Source organism: Macaca mulatta, chromosome 18 (assembly GCF_049350105.2).
Source record: "Macaca mulatta isolate MMU2019108-1 chromosome 18, T2T-MMU8v2.0, whole genome shotgun sequence".
Classification (NCBI taxonomy): Eukaryota; Metazoa; Chordata; class Mammalia; order Primates; family Cercopithecidae; genus Macaca; species Macaca mulatta.
Genome location: NC_133423.1, coordinates 8002510 through 8009485, shown reverse-complemented (window position 1 = coordinate 8009485; position 6976 = coordinate 8002510). Strand labels below are relative to the sequence as shown.

General features: G+C 39.8%; 1 long non-coding RNA gene across 2 annotated transcripts; it reads left to right on the top strand.

Moving 5' to 3' along the window:
* The first annotated feature begins 580 nt into the window (after positions 1–580).
* LOC114673820 (uncharacterized) lies at positions 581–3955 on the top strand. Of its 2 annotated transcripts, none has more exons than XR_013408237.1 (3): positions 581–670; positions 1977–2091; positions 3483–3955. It is a non-coding gene; the product is annotated as an uncharacterized LOC114673820 (long non-coding RNA). The 2 variants fall into 2 exon arrangements; XR_013408236.1 differs by lacking the exon at positions 581–670 and adding an exon at positions 1381–1428.
* The last annotated feature ends 3021 nt before the right edge of the window (positions 3956–6976 follow it).

Here is a 6976-nt window from a genome sequence, read left to right as displayed (position 1 = left end):
CAAATGCCGTCTTAAATAAATAAATAAATAAATAAATAAATAAATAAATAATAAATAAACTTAAACAACTTATCAGGTTTTACATTACAGTTAAAAGTTGCTAAGAGTTACTATTATAACATGTAATTAAGACTACTGGAATTAGATTTACATACCAGGTGTGTAAGAACAATAAAATGTGTTTTTTAGTAAAAGATTATAGGAAGGCATGGAAATGTCAATTTTTGCCTAGGGTTAAAGGATGGTTTTAAATTAGATAGGATAAAGCTGAAGGTTCAAACAAGTGGTGGAAGGATTGTGGAAATTAATCTTGCAGAAGAAATTCTGTGTGTGAACACAGACTACATTCAAAAAAATGTATTATATGGATTTTCTGTAAATTGGACATTAAAATAAAAGCACAAGAAGGTATTCTTAAGGTGCTAATCTGCTCTTTGGCAAAATTTGTAAGGGGTTATACAAGGTTTTTGCTTCTTTAAAATTTCTGAGTCATCATTTTGGCAAAATAAATTACGGTATTCTGGAATTATATTTCATAATATCAAGTGCTTTGAACTTTGTACATATTTATCCGGCTTCACAAAATCAAATTTCAGTTTCAAAATTGTCTTTTCTGACACTTGGCTTTTTGGATACTTCAGAGGGCCCCTGGAGTGTCCAGAAAAGAGAGGTAAACAAGATTATTTGACATGTTTAGGTACATAGGATTGCCAAAATGGTGTTTAGGTTACATTTTTGTGAATAATGCTATTATATGTTCCAAAATTATATGGAATTTCTAAAATTCTAATGTATAAGTGTATGCTATCAATCATAATTAAGGTTGTTGTGTGAAGTTATTGTAAACCACAGAGATAACCAAACTTCTTTTTCAATGGTGTTTCTAACCATAACCACCCTGGACACTTTGCTATTCACAGAGAATTGTTGTCTTGTTTTAATCCTTTTCAAAAGATGGTTTATAATAAGCTATGGAACTTTGACAGGTGCTCTCAAATACAGATTTCTGATAATTTTGGAGATTGTAATTTTGGAATAAAGGAAAATGTGCAGGACTTATGAAGAGGTAAAATGTTCACAAATATCAAGCAAAACAAGAGTTAACTAAATGGACTGAACTCAGAAACTGAAGCAACTTTTTTAACTTTGCTCAGAATATTTCTAATCCTTGTTTTGTTTTTCGGAATCAACAAAACTTGTTTTGAAATATTTACAGCCTTTAATAATTGAGTATAGTATACTCCTATGAACAAAATTTGGAACATGTTTCTCTCTGCCTGGTTCCTCTAGAGTTTGGAAACTATCTGTGAGTATTTTTAACTTATGGCAATATAGTGGTTTCCATAAGTGCAGTAAGAATCCATTTTTCTTTTGCAACATGACGCAATTGGAAAACGTGGTTATTTTACCATGACTTTGACTGGAAAGGTATGTTTCCCTTTAAGGAGTCAATCTAGACTTTCAGAGCCAATAAAACCCAATGGGGAAATTGGCCTCATACCCTTGACTATGCAGTCCCTGCCGAGGGTTCCTGACCTGCGGTCAGTAAATAATGTCAGTTTCTAACAGGCCCAGAAGCTCCAAATTTGTCTTGGGACCTTAAGAGTTGAGGATCACCCAACTCACGGATATTTGAGGATGCAAACTCATTACTGGGATCAGCTTTAAAAAGTCTTATCTGAGATTCCTTGGGGGACAGAATTCCATCGGAGCCAATCCAAAAGGCCTATGTAGAAATGATTATTCTTGCTGCACTTTTGGCAAATTATCAGACCAAATATGAGACTAGAGGTTTTTTTTTTGCAAACCACTCAGTCCTATGATTTTTTTTTTTTTTAACAAAAATAAGGATGGGAGAGAGAGGAATTATGTTCCAAAACTTATCATACATTTATCATTAAATTCTAAATGCATTAGTTGTTTTTAAGTTTTTGCCTATATTTTAGACTAACTCTGTTTTTTTCCTGTGAACATAGCAGCAATCTCCAGCCACAGCTCAGAAAGACCAAGAGGGATGGGTAATGTAAACATCTGAATCAAGGCCAGGCACTGTGGCTCACGCCTGTAATCCCAGCTCTTTGCCAGGCCGAGGTGGGTGGATCACGAGGTCAGGAGATGGAGACCATCCTGGCTAACATGGTGAAACCCCATCTCTACTAAAACTATAAAAAATTAGACGGGCTTGGTGGCAGATGCCTGTAGTCCCAGCTATTTGGTAGGCTGAGGCTGGAGAATAGCGTGATCCGGAAGGTGGAGCTTGCAGTGAGCAGAGATCGCACCATTGCACTCCAGCCTGGGCAACAGAGCGAGACTCCGTCTCAAAAAAAGAAAAAAAAATCTGGATCAGTATTCTAGTTTTGAACAATTATCCTGCAAAAAATCTTGCCAGGTGATGGGAATAAGTAGGATGCCCATCACTCAGAGGTTTCCTTTTGGGAAAGTAAGACCAAGGAAGCTAACCAAAGCCAAGTACTGTGCACCCAAATCCTAGCAAGCGTTATGTAGCCACCAGTTATCTGGGTGTGACACAGGGTGTCCTTTTCTCTCACTTGTTGGAGAAGGACTGAACTCCACAGTTTTACCTTAGCATTTGACTTATGATAATGAGTCCATGCAACCTTCCCAAGACACATTTTTGTGCCAAACTCAATTCCAAGCTTTGGCTCAAAGCCCTACGAAGGAAAACTGGATCTGAGGGATCCAGAGGCAAATGATAACAGAAGTTAAAAGGCACAGTGCAGGTGGCAGTGGCTGATTCCTGCCAATTAAACTGAGCTTCTCGTTTCATGGATGAAGGTTGCATTAGTGTCCATGGCATGAATGAGGTCTAGGGAATCCAAGACTACTGAGAGCAAGTGGGAAAGAGACATGGGTGAGAGTCAATAATTCCTACTCTCTAGGCCCACCTTGCTTCATGGGTGCAGACTGTTTTAACACCCATGGTGGCACCTGCCAAGGTTGCCAGTACTCAGGGATACAAGGAAGGAAGACCTCTATCCCTCACATACCCCGATACCTGCTAGGAAGAGAAAGGAACCAGGGACACCGCTCTCCTCTTTCTAGATGGGTAGCCAGCCATTCATCTTCAGTCCGTACTGCTTTCGAACGCATCCTCAATTCCTCGGACTCCTTTGAAAAAATGCCGTCTTTTTTCCTTTCTCCTCCTCTGTACTATCTTCGCTGATAGGTAATTGTGACTCCGTGCTATGGAAGACTCCCCTCAGATGCATCATCCAAACTGGGAAAAGTTAATTTCCCAAACCTCAAACTGGTTGGCTTAAGATTAGGCTCGGGGGAAGGGAACCAGAAGCCCAACATGTTGGCAAAACGGTGAAGTTTATTTAACCATTTGGGCTTTTGGCCTCCCTCTCCCTGTGCAAACTGGTAAAAGCCCTTGGAATTTTTGAGCTGACCTTACCCTGCCCTTGTTTCATTTTGATACATGTTTTCTAATAACCCTGTTTGTCTCTTCTTGCCTGCAGGTAACCAAACTCCAAGCAGTGACGGAACCAGAGCCTCTGACGATGGCCCCTTCTGCTGGCAACCCTTAGGCCTCAGAGGGAGCTCTGACTTCGGTTTCCCCCAAACAGCATACCCTGTCAGTGGAAAGCGGTTAGGATCAATCTTCAGGCCCACTTGGTGGCTGACACCTGTAATCCCATCACTTTGGGAGGCCAAGGTGGGTGGATCACTTGAGGTCAGGAGTCTGAGAACAGCCGGGCCAACATGGCAAAACTCTGTCTCTACTAAAAATACAAAAATTAACCAGGCTAGCCAGGCATGGTGGCACATGCCTGTAATCCCAGCTACTATGGGGGCTGAGGTAGGAGAGTCACTTGAACCTGGGAGGCGGAGATTGCGCTGAGCCGAGATCGTGCCACTACACTCCAGCCTGGGTGACAGAGCAAGACCCTCTCTCAAAAAATAAATAAACAAACAAACAAACAAATAAATATCGGGCTTGTCTTTATCCTTACTCTCAGGGCAGTTAGTTAGACTTCTTTAGAGGCAGGAATGAGACCGCCAGGTGGGAGGGGTCCTCGGGAAAACTCCACCAGCCTGCACACTGGAGTGGAGCCTCAGGAAGTTTGCACCATTTGCGGTGGTGAGGAGCCTGGCCCCTCCTCTTCCTGTGTGGAACTTGGGATTCAAACTGCGAAGCAGGAAGTGCACCAGCAGGGACCCTGGCTTTGCAGAAGGTCGTTGTTTCCCCATTTCTTCCTTTTCACACAATAAAACCATGCATTCCTCACTCTTCAAATGGTCTGCAAGCCTACATTTTCATGACCCTGTGACCAGGACCCCGTCTGTAGCTGAACTAAGGAAAAGTCCTGCAATAGCATGTGTTAAGGGTTAAAGCTAATTTGTTTGTATGTAGATAACCAATTTTCCCAGCATGGTTTGCTGAAGAGAATTTTCACTCTGCTTCTCTGAGGTTTTGGCTTCTGTCTCTAGCCTCACAATTCACATCAATGATTCATAATGTGTCAGCGTTTCTGAGAAAAAGATCAGCTGTATGACTGAAGTCTATCAAATGTCCAATTGTGCCACTGAATCCCTCTGCAAACACTGAAATCTCACTTATTTCTCTAATACTACCATAGCAGCCCTGTAAGTTTCTCTGTCTTCTGGAATTTTATGCTTTTAAATCCCCCCTGCTTGCACAACTTTTCCAATTCTCACAGGTAGCATTGTCCTGATTCAAGCTACTTATCCTACTCAGAGGTGCGAGTGCCCTCTTTGTGGGAAACACGTTCAATAAATATTTTCACATTTCCGCAAAGTTGGGACTTACTGAGCAAAGATTACTAAAAACCTCAGGAAAAGAATGGCTTAGTAGAAAACATATCTTATAAGTTAAAGATAGTGCATTTCTCTGAATAGATGTAAAATCTTTCCCTTGAAGCCATTTCTTTATGTTCTAGGACGATAAAGGAAAAAAAAAACAGAGATCTTTTTCTCTCCCCAGAAAGGATTCGTTTATATATCAGAGCAAGGTCTCCTTCTTGCTTTAGCTCTTGCCCCTGTGTCTCTGGAGGCAAGAAGCGGCAGATGTGCCAATGATCCTATAAAACCTCCTAGAGTCATAATTTCAGGGTTCCTCTTCTGTAGTACAAATCCCATGGCAGACACAGGTGATATCTTGCTCTCATTGTCTCACAGATAATCGGGCCATGGAAAACTGACACAAGATTCTCTGTGAGAAAATAAAAAATGCGTTCCTCGATACAAAGGTCTCATATTTTTTAACATATATCTACGTATCTGTCTATCCATTCATCCCAGTGCAGTTATTTGACTTGCGAGTAACATCTCAGATCCGTCATATTTTGAACGTAACACTCATATCATTTAATCATCAAACATTCTAGTAAACTTGTCAAAGATGGAAATCAATTTTATTTAAATTAATTAAATTCTACATGGACTTCCTGCTATTTCAAATGCGTAAGGCCTCCTTTACCATTCTTTTTTTTTTTTTTTTTTTTTAAATCTTAATCAGTATCATATTTTAAACATACTGTTTGTAGGCTGGGCACTGTGGCTCATGCCTGTAATCCCAGCACTTTGGGAGGCCGAGGTGGGTGGATCACTTGAGGTCGGGAGTTTGAGACTAGCCTGGCTAACATGGTGAAACTCCATCTCTACTAAAAGTACAAAAAAATAGCCGGGTGTGGTGGCGGGCACCTGTAATTCCAGCTACTCTGGAGGCTGAGGCAGGAAAATTGCTTGAACCCTGAGGGCAGATGTTGCAGTCAGCTGAGATCGCTCCACTGCACTCCAGCCTGAGCAACAGAGCCAGACTCCATCTCAAAAAATAAAAATAAAAATAAAAATACTTGCTGTGTGTCAAGATGAATAAAAAGTTGATGCTTAACGGATATTTGAAAATGGCAAATCAATATATGTGTTCTCTATGATGGCTCTGTTTGGCCTCAAAAATTAATAAAAATGATGGATATGTGAAACTGCATAGAAAAAATTGTGCAGGACTTAATTCACAATGTAAGTGATGACACATATAACTGGAAAACTTTGAATATGATTACTGAATTACATAAATGTCAATATCCTGATTGTGATATTATATATAGTTTTATAAAATGTTACCATTTGGGAAGCCAAGCAAAATATAATAGAAATCAGTCTGTATTATTTATCATTACATTTAATTCTACAATTATCTAAATTAAAATGTCTATTAAAAACGAGTGAAAATATTTTAGTAAGGCCAATGAGTATAAGGAAATCACATGCTTTATCATCCCAAGATTATCACCTACACTCAGTATTTATGTAATTTTCATTTTAAAAATCTGGAAAATAAGTGGGGTATGGTGACTCACACCTGTAATCCCAGCACTTTGGGAGGCTAAGGTTGGTGGATCACCTGAGGTCAGGAGTTTGAGACCAGCCTGATCAACATGGTGAAACCCCAGTCTCTATTAAAAATAAAAAATTAGCCAGGCATGGTGGTACATGCCTATAATCCCAGCTACTTGGGAGGCTGAGGCAGGAGGAGAATCGCTTGAACCCCAGGAGGTGGAGATTGCAGTGAGCTGAGATTGTGTCATTGCACTCTAGCCTGGGCAACAAGAATAAAACTCTCTCTCTCTCTATATATATATATACATACACACACACACACACACACACATATATAAATATATATCTCTCTCCAGAAAATAGGATCAATTAACATTGTCCCACATGTTTGTCCAAATGAAATTTTTTCTAGTTCTATATATTACTGTTCAGAGTACATGTGAATCATGTTTGTTAGTGAGGTGATTGACAGCAAAGAATAAAGGTCATATCTGCATCCCTGAATGTGTTGTAATACCCTTGCATTTTGTATATCTGTAAAACTGACACAATGTCCTCAGCTCATATCCGGGCTCAGCTACATGATGAATTATTTCAAGTTTATTTATATAAAGTAGGACTTGTTGCATTTATTTATATAGGTAAGGCT